Source organism: Nipponia nippon, unplaced genomic scaffold (genome assembly GCF_047370975.1).
Source record: "Nipponia nippon isolate SJK-2023a ecotype South Korea unplaced genomic scaffold, ASM4737097v1 scaffold_7, whole genome shotgun sequence".
NCBI lineage: Eukaryota > Metazoa > Chordata > Aves > Pelecaniformes > Threskiornithidae > Nipponia > Nipponia nippon.
In genome coordinates this window covers 52037604-52055423 of record NW_028262391.1, presented here as the reverse complement: position 1 = coordinate 52055423, position 17820 = coordinate 52037604, and the positions used below count along the sequence as shown (strand labels likewise).

Here is a 17820-nt window from a genome sequence, read left to right as displayed (position 1 = left end):
CAAAGTCATTTTTCCCTGACTCAAGCAGGAACAGAAGGAGAATTTCCTTGTAGACATTTCCAAGCCTACCTTCATAGCCAACACTCTGCCTGAGAAACCTCTTGGCATCTTTTGGAGCACAGCACCGTTGCTTCTGTGGATTTTTCCTGGCCCATTTGCCAATTCTGACACATACAGACTCACACACCCGCAAGCCAGTCAGGGTTCCAGCCCCGTACTCGCAGCCGCACTCTGGGAAAACCCTTCGCGTTACCCCGAGTCAGGTCGGATTCGGGCTTTCCGCGAGGCCAGTGCTTTGAGGGGTGCTTTCTGTTGTTCCAGTTATCTTGGCCAAAGAGAAGTTCGCCTGTTTCTCCCACCAAGCTGGTGCAAGAGGTGGTAGGTATTCCTCTCGCTATGAACGGGGGAGCTACCAACCACCGATCAGAAGGAGCACTCTGGAAGCTGCATCCTCATAAGCAGTGACTGATGCAAGCCTGCTGGAAGCAAAGTGGGACCAAGCATGGGGAAACGCCATCAGTTGCAACTCACAGCTTGATGGCGAGATCCCAAAGGGCAGATGATGCACCTCAGCCGCAGCCCTGCTGAACGGGACCCTGCGCTCCAGAGGCTCACCCACACGGACCGCGTCTCTGGCTTACGCAATTCCACTCCCCTTATGACTTCCCTTGGCTGAACGCAGCATCCTGGATCCAAACATCGAATCTCAGCCATTGGAGTAAGCTCAAAGGGAATCCGATCGCAAAATATATCCTTCATCCAAAGACATCACCCTTCCTAAAAATCAGGCAAACACACCCAATTCTAGAAAGTGCCCAAACTTAATGTTTTTTATTTAACATGCATTCTTCCACCTCTTAAGAGATTAAATACATCTAGCTCGACAAACACTCCCATCCCACAGTACAAAAAAGAAAAGACAGACTCTACTCTCTCCTTCTACAGCAACAAAGTTTGGAGGCACCAGAGAAGCAGGGTTATAAGCCTCATAAAAGGTTTAAGTCTTACCCCTTGATTAATTATTCCTAAATGCGTTCAGAAAGCAAGCACCCCCCCCCCAACCCAAGTTGATTCCTAGCACAGGTTCTTCTACGACACCACCCTGCCCATCGCAGCACGATGCAACCAAGGGACATGCCGCACACAGCCAGCTCCGGTCTATCGTGTCCAAAGGGAGCAATTCGTAGGTGCCTTTATTATAGCACTGGTCAAAAAGCACTACAGCATTTCTAATCCACATGCCAATATTATACATACTGGTCTGTGATCACGTTTATTTGTTCATATCCAGCCATATATAAAAAGAACATCTTTGTATAAAGCACCTAAGAGCTTTAGGCTGGATAACTTTACTCAGATAAGTCCCTGTAGAGAGAGAAGACAAACTGTTAGCTAACTGGAAGAGTAGCTAAGAGTAAAACACAACAATAGCTGGAGATAGAAGAGCACAAGGACCATTGCTACCATATGGAGACCGCAATTTATTATATGGAGCCCAGCCAGCAAAATGACTGGGTTTTTGCATAGCAACAGGCCAGGACTGGGAGGGAGCATGCTAAAAGAGCAGCACAGGAGAGAGCACATGGGTTTCTCTCATTTGCAGAGCCTATGCAAACCAAGGACTTCAGCTTCACTAAGCATTTGAAACAGTCCCACTACAGCGACAAGCAACAATGCAAAAAACACCCAGCAATGTGTAATACACACATTTATGTTGAATCTTTTATTTTGGAACTATCCTGAAATTGCGTTCTACACCTCTCTCTCCAGTTTCTGGCACACGAGCACAGTTGCTGCCATCTGCACACAGATCACTGGAGTCTATGCTACCTACAGCATGAGAGTCAGGAAAATAGGCAAAACCTTTAGGCTTTTTCCCCCCCCCTACTAGGATAAAGAAATTCATTCAGCGTCTTGAACTATGAAGTATAAAAAAAAGTGCTCATTCATTTACATATTTTGAAATCTCAGTACAGAAGCGCCTCTACAGCCATCGTGCCACATAGAACACCAAAAGGAAAAAAGAGCAAAGCAACACGTGGTGACGGGTCAGCCTTAGCTTCGTACTGACACTCTAAAAATTCTGCCTAGTTTGGAACAGGATTCATCATTTCCAGCTCATCTCTGCGCCGCACACGAGAGGGCACTGTTCTGTAGGCTCAGGGGATGAAGCAGCACAAATTAATCATGTGCTGCAGATGAAAATTGTTGTGCTAACGCCAAGCAATTAGACCTTCTCTAGAGAATTAACCGTGGAGCTAGAAGCAAACCTGCCAATTAAATCAGCATCTTCAAACACCTTAGGTGATCCTTCACTTCAGTGACCAGCATCACCCCCTTTTTTATGTTTTCAGAAAAAGCAGAAAACCAAGCCATTTACCTTGTCACAATTATCAGCGTTATCATTTTTCAGACATTACAAGACTGGAGCTGACCCCACACAGGACAACTGCTTTTTGCTGCGGGTGCCTGTACTGCAGAAACCAGGGGTGACAGAGACTACACACAGCGTAAAGACCTTCAGAAGACTCGCAGGTCCAAGCCAGGCTGGAGAAGCCATTCAAATTTAGCCGAGTATTTAAGGTTTAAGCAAATGGATCCAAAAAACTCTCTGATTAAATCTAGTGGTAAAGTAACTGGTTAGAAATCAGAGCGACGCTGTAGTGCTGCAAACTTGTACATCAGGCAGAAAATGGGTCCCAACACTTCTGGTATCTTGGTCTGCTACTAAGTAGATGCAGAAGAAACAGAAGGGACAGAAGCAGGGCTCTAGCCAAAAAAAAGCAAGCCAGCAGGCAGGTGTAATGAAGGTTAGAAAGCACGCAGAGCTGCAGTTGCTCAAGACTAAACGCTGCTGAAGTTTGTTCACTTTCACAAAACCGTTCCAGATTTACCTTGCCGTGGACCACATGGGCTATGTTTTGCTTTTGTCCCCAGGCTGACACCCTTTCGCTACCTGCTGCATTTCTGACACATTCTCTGCCCTCCCGGCACAAAAGCATGGCATTCATTATAGCCTTCCTCCCCTCCTCCTGTAACCCGCCCAAACAAAATTAACAGGAAAAGGTATTTTATTATTTGAAACATAGTCATCCACCTCCTGTCAAGTCCCGGTTTTAGGCTTCTGTATTTCTCTTGCACCACGTGTTGACAGATGCCGCATTCCTCACGCTGCCGTGAATTTCTACAACGGGGAAAGACAGAGGCAGACTATGGCCTTGAAACCTAAGCGAGGCAGGAAATTGCTATCTGTTCATTTGGCATAAAGAGAAACGTATGCACAGCTTCTCTGAAGAAAATAACGTTCCTACTGAGGAACTGGGACCAATGCCTCCATATCAGATTACCTGCACCCCAGAGCATTTTATTTCCCTCCCATTCACATTTTAGCTTTCAAAAAATCTTAGAGGTAAGTGGCCAAAAAGCATATCAGTCTAGTCATCATGTCTGGGTTTTGTGTGCTTTTTTCCTCTTTTTGTGCTCGAGGATCGGGCGAGCGCCACATCGTAGGAACAGCAGCGCGCTTGGCACCAGGCATCCCAGCCCCGCCGCGGCGGGGGGCACGGCCTGCCGCCGCCACCCTGGCCAGTGCGGCTCTCCGCCGTCCTGGTGACCACAGCCAGCTCAGCACATCCCTCTGACCCCCTCACCGCCCAAGGGGCTTCACAGCAGAGCGAGTGTTGTATAAAGCCTCTGGATTAGAGGCATCTCCCAAGTGCCAAGTCGATTGTCAAGCGGAGGCTTTTCTTAAATTAAATAACCTGAAGACGCTGTGGGTTCAGCAGCGCTGTGCGTTACCAAGGACAGAGTGCACGCCTGGAACAAAAATCTTTTGTCCTTAGGTAGCCTGTGAACTTCCTGAACTCATCCAAGCCTACGAATCAGGAGTTCATCTCTACATGCCACACTGAGGGATATTCACGTCTCCCTTGCCAATGCTCTCGATTACTATGCAGTCATTATATCATCATCTGTATTTCAGAAAGATGTTTCAAACATCTGGTTAGCTTTAAATGCACAAAACCACATGCACGCACCAGTATTTTTCACGTTAATCTGCTTCTCCCGTGGTTATGAGAGAACCCGAGAGCAGATGAACCTCAACGACTCCTGATTGATGATGGACATTCTGTTTACATTTCAGCTGACAAGGCTAAGGTATTTCCTCTCCAGCTGCAGCCAAACAACAACAATAAAATAAAGAGAGAACACCACCAAAACCCCTAATCACGGACTCCGAGCCCCCTGTCTCCAGGCCACACGAGCTACGGGAGGTAACACCATCCCAGCAACAAACACACAGCATCCTTCGTCCGTATTCCAAAGGGATGCGGATGGATGCCATTATTTTTACCTATTGCTTAGAGGCACTTACCTCTGATCTGGAAACCATTTAACACAATAGAGATAATGAAATTCGCTGACTCAGTTCTGTGGTAAGAGAAGCAAAATGGAATTTGACCGAAAGGCAAGATGGGCACATGGCAGCCTGGAAAAGAAAATGCTCTGCTATTTTCAGGGACTCCAGGGAGCAGGGCATCACTGGGATCAGTCCCCTGCCTTCATCACAAGATATTGTAGCACTAGATTGAAACCATCACAAGTCACACATCTGACCTGAAAAATACTTTTTTCCTGGTTTTGCTGCACAAAGCCTAAAATATTTGCTTTCCCAAAATAAAGTATTTCTTTTGGTAAGTGAACAAATGGTTTTGGTGGGTGGGGGATTTATTATCACTCTCTACCTCGTCAGAACTCTCTCTGAGGGAACACTGGAAACTTGACAAGCAGAATGGTACCTGCAGAGGCGTCTAAAGAATCAGACGGATATGAAAGGAAGGAAAAATATCCCCCGAGTTTCCCTTGCCTTGACAAAACCAGCTTGCCTGCGTTTCAGAGCTCCTGGAGCAAGGCATAAAACTGCCCTCGATTTCAAAAATTCATTCTGTAAAGACACCTAAAGATATCTAAGAACCGACTGTTTTACTTGACCAGTCTTTCATCTAAATATTATTTTCTGTTATCTCTAATGAGAGAAAACTCCACAGCTGTATAGCTGGTGATGAGCATTAGCCCCAAGTGCTTCAGCTCCTTGGATGAACGTACTAGGGAGACAGGGTGGGCTGAGCCAGCGCTGCCTGTTGCAACACTCCAGCCAACAAGAATATTATCGTGGTTAAAAGTCTTAATCTCTCCTTTTAACCTTAAGGAACACCAGTCCTTTCCACTAGGATATAATAGGATTTTCAAATGCACTTATTCATAAAGCTTTGAGTCCTGAAGGGACCATGATATCATCTGTTCTGACCTCCTGCATCACCCCAACCATTACATTTCACCCACTCACCTGGCTCTATAAAGCCCAAGAACTAAAGCCCTACAATTAAAGCTTCGTTTGGGTCCTGGCAAAAGCACCCCTCCCGTGCAGGCAGGCTTGATTTGACAAGCACCAAGAGACAGTAAATCCCTCTGGCATTTATACTCAGAAATACGTGCTTTGTATCTAAGTTTGAATGTGTTGGGGTTTAGCTTCCAGCTAGGATTCTCACTCTCTCTTTTCCTTTCGTTTCCAAAGTTTTCTCTCTCAAAATCATCCCAGTGCATAAATATCAAGTCATTTTTTTTAATATATAAATTCAGTAGATTAAGAGCTTTTAAATATCTTGCTTTCCCCAGCTTTCAAATAACTTTTCTAGCCCTTTTCCACATTGACTTCTATTCGTTGACAACTTTGTGAAGAGAAAAGTAAAAAAGACCAAACCCACACAGTTTGGAGGGGTAACGCGCAGCTCTCCTGCATACACAGCCCAGCATCACACTGGCCTTTTTTTTTGCCAGCCTGGCACACTGGGAGCTAATTTTGCCCTTCACAAAGGCATTTAGATCGGCAGCACAGCAGCAGTGCCATCGGTACCGCTTGCCTGCCTCGGTCCCAGATGTAGAGCTACATCTGCATCAAAGCATGTTTTATTTCCATGGGCTGAGCTTACCAAGCTTTCCAGACCACACGGCATTACGTCTGTAGTCACCACTACGTGCTTCCCAGCCAAAGCGTGAGCTGTACAAAAGCTTCATCAGCAGTAATTTTATCGTGACTTTAGGCCGCTGATGAGACGATGGAATAACAACGCACCGAGCTCCACAAAGCCCAACTAGCAACCTCTCTTATTTCATGAGGGCTCCCCGATGACGACTGTTTCTTCAGATGTATCAGCCAATTCTTAATCCATTTGGTGTGTGCATGTTATGCTGTAAAACGCTAATTGCTTTCTTCAGATACATGTCCAGCACTTCAAAAAAACCATCCAACTTTATTTCAGCTACCTTTGTCAACCAAATCCTTAAAGGATGAGGCAACTTTGCTTTGACAGTTGACCTCCATTTAAAAAGTGTCCACCAAAACCCACATTTGTCTACAGAACCACAACCGGAACAGTTCATTAGTGCTTTCTTCTCCTGTACAGGAAGACTCACAGGGAAACAGCGTGAGCAATCAAGTAGTGATAGCTTACTCAGTTGTGAAGCCCAATTTATCCAAGAACCAAAGGCAACAGCTGCTTTTCCCAGTGCTTTGCAAGGAGAGAAGCAGAAAAGCAGATAAAAGCATCCATCAGTGCAGGGCACCCAGAGCAGAGAATCTGGGACTCCCAAGAGATGATCACCATTCAATAACAGCTCTCCAAAAGCACAGGCATGAACTAATAAGTGCTTCAAGAACGCTCAAAACTGAATGGTAAATACAGTCTTCACATTTCCCTAACGTTGGTCAAATAACGCTCTGTTCATTTACCCAGCAAATCCAGCTCTTAGTTTAAGTCATAACAATCTATAAACAGACTGCGATTCTTCCACAAATTTCTCCAGCCTTTAGCGCTGATGAATAGCCTGACCAGACAAACTGGAGTTGCTACAGACAGAAATGAGTCGCTACGAGTCTGGGCTACCAGTGCCACTCAGTCAACCCAAGCCAGATGCTTTCATTTCTATCCCAGACTTGACGATCAAAGACTTCGACAAGTTACAAGTCTTCCCAACTTGTTTGCCAGTTGCCCACCAAACAGCTATAAACATTCAACAAGTCTCTTTGGTGAGTAATCGGAAGAGAATTCGCAAGCGGCCATGCGAGTGCTTTCGACGTGGATTCTCTTGTGAATATTTATTCGCACAAGTATGCAACGTGATGTTGCTTTCCCACAAATGTTCTTGCCAATGCGATTTTTGCTCATCCGAAGTGGTTGGGGAATAAACAAAGAAGTGTGGTCAAAAAATACCAGCAAAGCAGATCAGCAAATTCTAGATGGAAAAATATTCACGGAGGATGATCCCGACCGTGTGACGGGGAATGGCTCGGTGCCTATGCACTACATCATTTTCCCTGTGTGGGGCAAGAGGGCAGATTTGACTCACTTTCTTCTCCCTCCTCTGCTTTTGCAGCCGCACGCTCATTTCCAAGCGGAAATAGTTAGAGGTAACGTATAGTAGTAAATACCAATAAGAAAACATATGAAAACCATCACGTAAATGGGTGAAGTACTTCACACGCTTTAATCATATAGCCAGAACTCAGCATTGCCTTGGGCTCTGTGGTCATCAGAGCATGCCATAACTTCAGTGTGATGAAAAGAGACTGGGGATCAGCTCGACAAAAATATTTAAGTATTTCAGACGCTTCAGAAATGTGGGATGTCTCGGGTCACACATGGGGCTTTTCCTCCTGACATGCTACATCTGTGATAAGAAACAGCTGGGAAGTCGATTGCTTTTCACAGGCACAGTGGTCACGGTTGTGAGAGTACAACCGAAATCAGCAGGGACACCAAGGTCCTTCATCCAGCCCTAATCACGTGCTCCTTCAGCAAATGGAAAGAAAGATTCTGGTTTTTACAAGGCCTCCACATACCATTCGATTCACTCCAAACAGCAGCAATATCCAGTCCCTATTTCCAAGGGCCCCATCACCCCCCAGTTTCCATGAGCAGAAGCATCTTCTAGCAATTAAAAAAAATTGGGATGCCAGCAGGAGGGGGGCAATATATGGAGCTCGGTCTCCTGAAAGCAAGATTAAAATCCAAACGCAGTACCTATTAGAGCCCTGAAAGCAAGATTAAAATCCAAACACAGAACCTGTGAGAGCATAAAGACCTGTCTGAAGTAGCATTACATGGAAAGAGAGCACAGGCAGCACAAACAGGCAATGAAAGAAAAGTACCTGGTGCAGGTGTTCAGGAGATGAATTCACACAGGGCAGAATCAGCGTGTTGAATGACTAATCCTGCCTGGAAAAGAGAGGAAAAAGTAATGAATTCTTTTTCAGAATTTAAAATAAAGATCTCCCATAACTGAACAAAATAAAGATCATTTAACTCGTTAAAGCTTTCAACACTTAAGCACACTTATTCATTAAGAAGCAGAGACCTTGGCTTTGTTTTTTCTTTACACCATGAACTTTTTTCAGTCCTATAAAGGAACTTATAACAATATTAATTATTCAGCTGCCTTCTATCCTCCAAAAATACTTTGCTCTCAAAATAAAATGCTTGAAGGAGTATCTGAAATAGTCTTTTAAAAAAATCTTACAATGCAAAAGCTTCATAAACAGGCTTCTTCAGCAGCTGGTTCCTTCATGTCAGTATGAAGTCTATCAGGCAATTTCTCGGTAATACAAACGTTAGCAGTGACCATGCATCTCATCCGCTCCACAGAAACTTGCAAAAACCTTCACAAAAGACTACTTTAAAAATTTTGTTTCAATCATCTCAGGATTTAAAAAAAACCCAAACAAACCAACCAAAAACCATTTAAACAAACACCTAAAGCTTCAGCGACAGGGTTGGGGTTTCCATTAACGGCGTCCTCCATAAGCGCGATCGGCCTAACAACCAACCCGTTTCATCAAGGCAGCAAGAACCAGGTTCAAACTCCAAACACCACTAAAAGCCAAGCAAGCTCCTTAACTGTTTGAGACTGTCTTCTCCTGCCCCTAAGGTGAGCAGACACAAGAGAGTCTCCGGCCCCAGGAGAAGAGCTAGTCTGCCCCAGGACAAGGTGTGCTTATCCCATCGCTGCTCCCCGAAGCCCACACTGCCAGCTCGTGTTGTTTTATCCACAAGACTCCGAACATTTGGTGCATCTTTTAAAAGTCTCAACACCCAAAGGCTCACACGTCAGCAAAAATTTCTGCTATGCCATTAAAATTAGATAACAAGTCCCAGGCCACTGGGGTTGCAGAGAAATCCAGAACGCGGGTATCGATTTTACCCGGCACCACAGCTGTCAGAAAGCAAGCTGAAATACCCCTACATTTATTTATTTATGATAAATCTCAAGATTTTTAGCAACCGACTCATGATTTCTAAGTGTGCAGGGTTGGCAGAGCTGCAAATCCTTTTGACTCATAACATTCGCGGGGGAATCCCCAACTGGCCTCGGTTCCCCACCCACTCGGGGAGGGCTGATGCAAAGGCGGCTTTTACCAGGTCCATAAACGCGTCTGGAAGAGAACGTGCCTCCCCATTCATTATGGCCATCAGAGACTTCTTTGTCAGCGTATCTATGGCAAAGCTATTGCACAATAAACAACACCAAGTGTCCCGTTAAAATACGGCCAGTGTTTTGAAATCATACAAAGAATGCTGAAAAGATAAATATTTATGGGGTTTGATGAACTGCAGCACTGTGCTAATGAAATCAAGACTTAAGAAATGTGCTTGGACTGTCCTTTACTCAAAATGAGTACGACTTCATTGTAAATATTGCTATCCAAAGAAAGAATTTATACAGCCTCAATGGCAGAGAGTGTACACATGGTAGATCAAAGGCAGATAGTGGAATCTTTTCATCGAATTGCAGTGAGAAATACTAAAGCAACCGTGCTAACCTTTGCTCCTCCTTAAGGTCACCGGGCCGGCAGGGACAAGGTGTGCTGTTCTCATCAGTGCCCACGCGCAGATGAACACCCGAGGGGCTGGGGTTAATCCCCACGAGCAGCGCATTCACTTCAACCCCATTTGCCCTGGTTCGGATGCTGCTTGAGATGCAGCGGCGGAGGAGAGCCCTTTCGGGAAGCTGAGCGCCACAGAGATCACAGGAGTCAAGCCGGGGAAATCCTCCTGCCTTCAGCCATCAGGGATCCCCCTTCTTGACCCCGGGATGGTTCAAATCCACCAGATCGCAATAACTTCCACTCCTGATTTTTAATCTCAGTTTAAGGCTGGGGAGGCCAGCAGCCCTGGGAAGCTAACCCCTCTAATCCTCCAAAAGCACTTGGAGATTCTGCAGCACCAAGTCCCAGCTCCTTTCCAGTGAGCCCTCGCTGCAAATGCACAGGCTGGACTCTTTTGCAGACATCCTGCTTTTCCCACCCCATAAAACGCTATTCCAGAAATTCCATACAAACGCCTTTCACATTGTATTATATTCCCCCAGCAAAAATAAGCCAGATAAGAAATGCATGCCTACGAGCGTTATGATCATACTTTCAACGCATCTGAACTTCAAAGAGACCAAAGAGAAAAACTGCTCATCCCAGCAAATATTTGCTACAGCCCCTACCTCCAGCGTCTTTCAGGTGTCTGATAATCAAGTTGTGCCGTGAAACACGTGCAAATTAATGGATTCCCCAACCATTCTTAGGTGGCTGATAAGCTTCTTAACACCACTGACCTTCTAAACCCCTGAAACGATCAGCGAGCAAGATTAAAAAAAACATATGGCAGCACGTTTGAACACAATGGTTTTAAAGGAAATAAAAGCTCTCTGTAGACTCCACATCCTCTAAATCCATTCTGCGAACAGATAAAAGCCACATTGTAGTCGAGTCTCCACCTAAACAGCTAAAGCAAAATCTAGGTCAGCGTGCTCTCATAGGAACTGATATATTAATCAGTGGCGCTTCCAAAGGGGTTTTTGACTAATGCAGTGTTTTTATATAGGAACTGGCAGCCACCACCTTTTGCAACTCAATACTCTCTCAAAGGCTCAAAGAGCCAAAAGTTACACTCAAAAAGTGCTTTTAAGCTGGTTGGAAAAACAAGGCTGGCTTTGCCCTTATTCAAAGGAATAAAAAAAAAAAAAGGAAAGATTACGCTAGGCATTAGTAACAGCGGCTCCAACACAGCGCTTCCAACACAGGAGGTGTCCTCTCCTTGCCGGCGATGCCACCCCGTTTGCTCAAGGTCCCACAGTCGGTAGCTGCAGATCCAAGAGCGCAGCCACCGAACCGGGACTCCCACCTCCGCCGTAAGCTGCAGGCACCCTAAGTTTGCACCGTAACTATTTAAACTGGGAACCAGTCACAGGAAGTTTTCTGTGGCACTGGATTTAAGCAGGACCATCTTTGCTGGCTGGAAATGAAGTTTCTCACCCCAGTTCTTTGGGACGAGGACTCAGGACATGGTTCCTCTTGGCTGCATCGAAGGAACTTCACATTTTCTGCCCAAACAGTCCACAGAGACATGTATTAGTTCTGACAATATTTGGTGGAAAAGAATCCAAGGTCCAGCGTGAGCCATTTGCTGCCTCCAGAGAGATGGAGGGAGGCAAACTGGTGGGAGGGGGAGCCTTTGCTATCCAAAAACAAATGTTTTGTCTCCATTCCATTCAGAAGAAAATAAAATAATGAAAAAGCCCTCGATCTAAAAGGTCTTGTTTTCATTCCTTTGTGGAACTAAACCACGTTTTAAACCTCTACGTTTGCACAAAGTTGACTTTTGTTTTCTGGTCACTTATAACTTTCCCTGTTGCCCGCTCCCACTGCTGAAGCGCAGGCGATGCCACAGGACAGGGCGCCGAGGGGAGTCCCCGCATGCTGGAAGCCACTGCAAGGGAGCCCACAGCCAGGAAGGCCATTTCTCCCTGGCCACCCAGCCAAAGGGTTGAGTTACCTTATTTCCACAAGGACATAAAAAGCTCTTACTATAAAGATGACTCCTGTATTTTTTTGGCCTCTATAAAGAGAAAAAGAAATTGAAGGCTAGCCTTTCCTCTCTCCCCACAGCGTCACCTTACAAAATCAGGATCTGGCTCCGTCCCATCTGAGCTCTCCACCCTCCTTCCCTTCTCCCCCAAATCCAGCCCCAAAACCTTCTGGCCCTACAAGAGGCAGGTTTTGACCCTAGCTGAGCTCCTGCATGTACCATAGCATACCTGGCTTGGAGAAAGGCAAGAAAATGGGGATGAGAGGGGAAAAGAATGATATTATTGCCCAATTTTAGCAATTGACAGCAGCTGGGGGCGCAGACTTGGGTGCCAATTCTGCCTTCCCAGGCCTGGACAGGGCCGCCCTCCCATGCTGCCTGGTGGCACGTACCCTTCACGTCTGCATTTCCATCCTGCTTCGGCAACGGCCAGCAGCTTCCAGGGGTCTCCTTGGCCAACGCTTGCTCTGTCGCATGCCAAGCAGCAGCTAAAATACGTTTCCTTCAGTGCACGCCAATGCCCAGACCAAGCAGAGGGGAGCCACTGGGGCTCTTAAACCCCAACTCCTGTTTCAGACAAACACCCCCGGCTCATTGCTTCTCTGCACAGCGCCGAGATGGGAGTGCTCACCAGAGAAACGAGGAAAGAACCACAAACAGCATCAGCTCCATTATGCATTTCTGATTACAGCCATTTAAGAAAATAAAGTAACAAAATTTTATAATAAAATCGGTCGCACTGTGTCCACAGATGCCTGACACCACTCAAGCTCCTGCTGAGGGATACAGGTGCGACTTCATACAGCCGCGCTGTCGGCCTCGGGAGACGCGGTAGGTGGAGAGCCACAACCACTGACGAGCTGCTACCTTGGGTATGAACAAGAAGACAAGCCCTGAAGGGGTAACGTCCCCCAGCCAGCCACTCTCTGCCCACCAAAAGCAACGATGAAGTGGTTGCATCCAACTTCCCATCCTGTGTTTAGCAAAGGGGTTGTTTTTTCCACTTGCATCAGTTTTATGTCCATGTTGCTGGTTTTATCACACGTTATCTCCTTCATTTTTCTGACTCACTATCTTCTCCAGAGTCTGCAGTCTCACTGTATGAGCTATTTATCTCTAAACCCAAATAAAGAACATTTTTAGGCTATGCCATTGCTTGGGAAAGATGCACTTTAAGTTAACAGCTTGAATTAACAAGCCAATAAAACTTAAAATGACCTTCTTTGTAGTTCTTGGCATTAAAGGAAGCATCAAGTCTTCCCTCTTTCTTTTCTTTTCTTGTTAGCATGGCAGAAGACGGGCGAATAGAGCGCTGCTTACGGTATCAAGTGTCCCATTTCATTTTTGCTCTCTAACAAATAGAGGAAAAAACCCTCTCCTTTCCTAAAAGGACTCCTCTCGGAGATAGGCTTTTACTGAATGAGAAACAGTATCATTATATTTTAACTAGGCTGCCCACAAAGAAATCAGCATTCAAACTATCACTGCATCCTTTGCAGCTGAAAAGGCTTTGCAGGGAGAATCAGGGGAAATGGAGACACTGTTAAAATCACATTTCAACAGAATCCTAGTATTTCGCAGTACAAGTCCATTAAAGAGATATACCGATACCTCCATCTCCCATCAAGATTGCGTTCCTCTATTTATGTAAAATGGGATGCTAATTTACTAGGACTATGCTGCAATCTAATTCAGAAGTAGACTGCACATTTCCTCCACCCCGACATCTCAAACCAAGTACCCCCACGAGTGCAAGATGCCGAGACGGCAGACGTGCTGCAGATGCACGCTGCTCCCGCGTCCCTTCGGTGTGGAGCCCGGCGAGTGCCCGCGCCCTCCCGTCGGCCCCAGAGGGACGGCCTGGACTTCTTGGTGAACGCTCCTGCACATCCCATGGGCAATTTGATTTCAGCACGGAAAAACAGATCTCAACCTGCATTTTTTAGAGGCTGCCAGGACTTTGCACCACACAGGATCAGACACGCTGCTACAGCCTGGTCCCCTGATCCATCCTATTTTCTTTCCCAGCTGTTAATACTGCACTGCTATTTTTCATTCAAAGATCTCCGAGCACTTCAAGTGTTAATAAATTAGGTTCTCAGGTGCCAGTGAATGATGTATGCACCATCACACCCACTTCGCAGACAAGGATAATATTCAAGCCTTGGACTACAGTAATGTTTCACTCCATCACACTGAATCAAGCGACAAAATTAGCACCAGTGACATTACTATGAGTCCTGCCATTCCCTCAGGGACAGGGGTGGTACCAAGATGTTTCTGCATCCAGCCACACTCACTAGCCAAGCCTATCCACTCTCCAGTGCCAGCAGCAGTGTCCTGGATCAAAGATGGCATTTTTTTTTTCCTTAAAGATTGTTTTATTTTTAGCCAGTACTGTTGCGAAAGAAACGTGTACCCTGGAGATAAAATAGGATAGGTTCAGCAAACTCTTCCAGTTAAAAAAAAAAAAGACAAACCCAAACCAAACCAGTCATTCCTATCTTCAGAAAGCACTTTCAGAGGACAACTGTACCACAGAGAGCTCAACTGCACACGTGGGTTGCAGCAGAGCTCAGGCTTCCCCTTTCCGTGGCTCCCATGGAAAGCAGCAACTCCCCGTTACAGATTTCTGCAGTTTCAGTGCTGTCCGACTGCTCGCCCCCAGAGCCGGTGCCCGCCCGCCTCCTGCGCTCGGAAGCGACCCCTGAAGGAATGGGGAACAACTTCTGCAGGTGCTTGGTGCTTCACGGGAAGCAACGCCTGAGGAAACAGCTTTCTTCTAGAAAAATATACCCAAGTACAGATATGAGCACTTGCTGCCGAGGTTCAAGAGTGCAACCATAAATGCCAGGAACCCTCAATCATGCTTTCAAAGCTCTTCAAATACCTAACAGGTGAAGGCAAGCCCTACAACTAAGTCTCCAGAGAGGCTCTCAAAAACCACAGCTCAGCTGCTAGCTAATCCTAGAAACATTTAGGCCCTACGGACACTTAAAGCAACTTTAAAGATTTCCAGGTATCCAATATTCTGCTCCCAGTCACGCAGGAAGAATTTTACCTGGGAGAGCTCTGCCACTCAATGCCTATTTCCAGACTTAATCAAGTCATAATGATTGATACTTTACGGGAGATGCCCAGCAACTCAGGACCTGGGTTTCACACAGCTGCAGAGCCCCGCGCCCTCTTGCCAAGGATTAAGCAGAGACAAGCATGGTGTTGGGGTTTGGTGTCCCCCCCCACCCCTTCCTTTTTTATGAAAAGCTGGAAAGGTTCACTTTGGAGCAGAAAGTCAGGATTCAGGACATTCTGATAACAATCCCATCTGAAAAGGCACATGGCAATGTTTTCTTTAATTAGACCAAAAAGGTGAAGGCATCTGTTTAGCACCCAGCCCCAGGGAGTTCGTTACTCAGTTGCCTAGGAGGTGTTTGGTGGTGATGCTCTCAAGTGATCGCAGCTGCAACAGGACGACACTCAGCTGGGCAGAGAAGGCAAGAGAGACTTTTAAACAAAAGCGAGGCAAACATCACAGCATCTACTCCAAAGACCATTAAACCCATGGAAGTCTTTCAGACAGCTTCCAAAAGATTTTGGATCAGACCCAGCTGCTTTTCATCCACAGTTCACAGTGACTTTACTAGAGAGAGAACAAAAAGCCTTTTTGTTCCCATTTTCCAGATGCGGAGACCGAGGAACAGAGACAGCTGACACAGAGCAGGTCACACCAGCTCCCCACAAAAGATACCACAGCACAGAGGGAAGACATCAAACTAAACTCATCCTTTGCACAAAGGGCAGTAAGGGTTTGCACTTCTTTTTTTTGTTGCAACACCCAAAAGAAAATATTTAGGGGCAGAAAGTTGATGCTCTCTAAGTAAGAGCAAAGCAGCAGAAGGTAACACAGTGCATACCAGAGACATCACATAATTATTTAAGATTGCAAGGGGGCAATGCCCCCCCATCAAGCTTACAGGTTCACAAGGAGAGGAACAGAAGATGATAATTGCAACATCGAGCACAATAAAAGCAAGACACTTGGGACATCCACCTGCCAACATTTGAAAGCTATAAAAAAGGGGCTTGTAAGAAATAACATACAGACATACCTTTTGATGCCACTGAAGAGCACAGGACCAAGAGGGACGAGACTTTGGGAGAAACAGAGAGGAAAACAGAGCTGTTTTGCTACTAGGGAATATCCCTCTGAAACCAGAACAGTTTCTATATTCTGAGACTTCACAGCCCCAGGGCTGAAAGACTGGCACCAAATATTGCTCAAAACAAGAGGGGTGGGGGGAGGAACAAGACAAGCTTTGCATCCGAGACAGCTCTAATCACTCCTAACTCGGAGCAGCAGCACAGTAGCATAACTGAACCAAGAGGGAGCTAAACCAAACCACAGCTCAGCCTCCCACCCACACACACACCAGTAAATCACAAACCATTAAAATCAAATAAAGGCAATTCAGGGACACAGAGGAGAGAGAGACACCTCACTAACCTGCTGAGCTCCGAGGCTGCTGCTCAGGAGGGGGAGGACAACACTGGAAGATGCCCAGGGCCCTGGCCAGGTCCCAGAAGAGGTGGCAAAATTTCCAAGGTCAGCATCAGCCCAAGCAGAGCACCTTGCAACCCAAAATCCAGGAGGTCAGGAAGGCCTGCGCAGCCCTCCGGGAGGGAAGGTTCACCACCTGGCCTCCAACTCCCTTACTATCCCTAGCAAGCTATGAAACGAGAAATAAAACCCCAGCTCCAGGCAGCTCTACCCAAGTAAATCTAAACAGCCTCTTCCCCAGCAAACCACCCCAGAGCGGGGAAGGGGCACTTATGGGTAGTCTCAAGCCTGCTGCCAGGTGGGGACGCCAGGCTGGGCTGGGCTCTCCCGCCCCGTTCATCTCTTTCAGCTGTGCACAGCCACCGACTGCCCCACCTGGGGAGCTCCAGGCCGCCCGCAGCCGGGGCAGCAGCAGAGCTCTCGGAAGGGAGGAAAGCAAGGGCAGCACCCCGGCACGGGCTGGTACCTCCTGCAGAGCCTGGCTGCTCTCATGCCTACGGCACCTACTCCCACAAGTCATTTCGGGACTTGTTTTTCAGCAGTGCTCCCTGTCTATTCTTTATATGGATGATTTCCTCCCCCATCATATCTGCTTTGCTCTGGGAGCCTAAGCAACACCAGAGCAGCGCCCGGAGCCCCTCGCACACCACGCAAGCAAGGTGCAAGGGGCTTTTACAAACACTTCTGCAAAGCCGGGCTAAGAGGGGTGGGTGTCTTCATCACACATGCTGCTAAAAGCTGCGACAGTCCTTCCGGAGCATGCCACGGGAGCGTGCGCATTCATACACCGACCCCAACAACAGACCGAGAGGCAAGAGGTACAGAGCTATGCTTGGCTTTTCAGTTGTGGGCTAAAGGAAAGCGAGACAGAGCCAGCACCTTTGACTCCAGCCAGAATTACAGCAAGCATCAGTGCTTCGGGACAGCGCAAGATGCTGCCCAACAGAGCAAGAAAAATCTGATTCTAATTCCACCTTCACCGCCACCACCCGTGATAATCTGCCATCAAACCGGCGGCTGGTTTGGGGGATGGAGGGGGAAGGAGAGCACAGACTTTCAAGAATGTGGCAGTGTCTCAACAACAAAAAAGTCTGCAAAGTTGAGAAGCTGAAGGTTAAGTTTCCACTGGAAAAGGGAGAGGAAAGCTCAGACACCGGAACGTATAGAAAGGCAGCTCTGGCAGCTCTTGCTGCGTTACTGCGTATCCCGTGCTATCAGCGCGGGTCCCTAAGGCCAAGCGCTTTGAATCACGGGAATACACAATAATTAACTCCTAGTAATCGCTGCTTAAAATTCAGGACTTAAGTTTTTAATGTACAGGGTTGCAGAGAGAACTTCAAAATGACA

At 46.7% G+C, this 17820-nt stretch overlaps 1 long non-coding RNA gene across 1 annotated transcript in view; it reads right to left on the bottom strand.

The window, feature by feature from the left end:
• LOC148051076 (uncharacterized) overlaps positions 1-16694 on the bottom strand; it is a 32464-nt gene extending 15770 nt beyond the window's left edge. The window contains exons 1-2 of the long non-coding RNA XR_015700609.1: positions 16420-16694; positions 8210-8276 (exon numbers count right to left, since the gene is read on the bottom strand). This is a non-coding gene — a long non-coding RNA (uncharacterized LOC148051076). The remainder of the gene's footprint in view (positions 1-8209; positions 8277-16419) is intronic.
• Positions 16695-17820: the final 1126 nt, after the last annotated feature.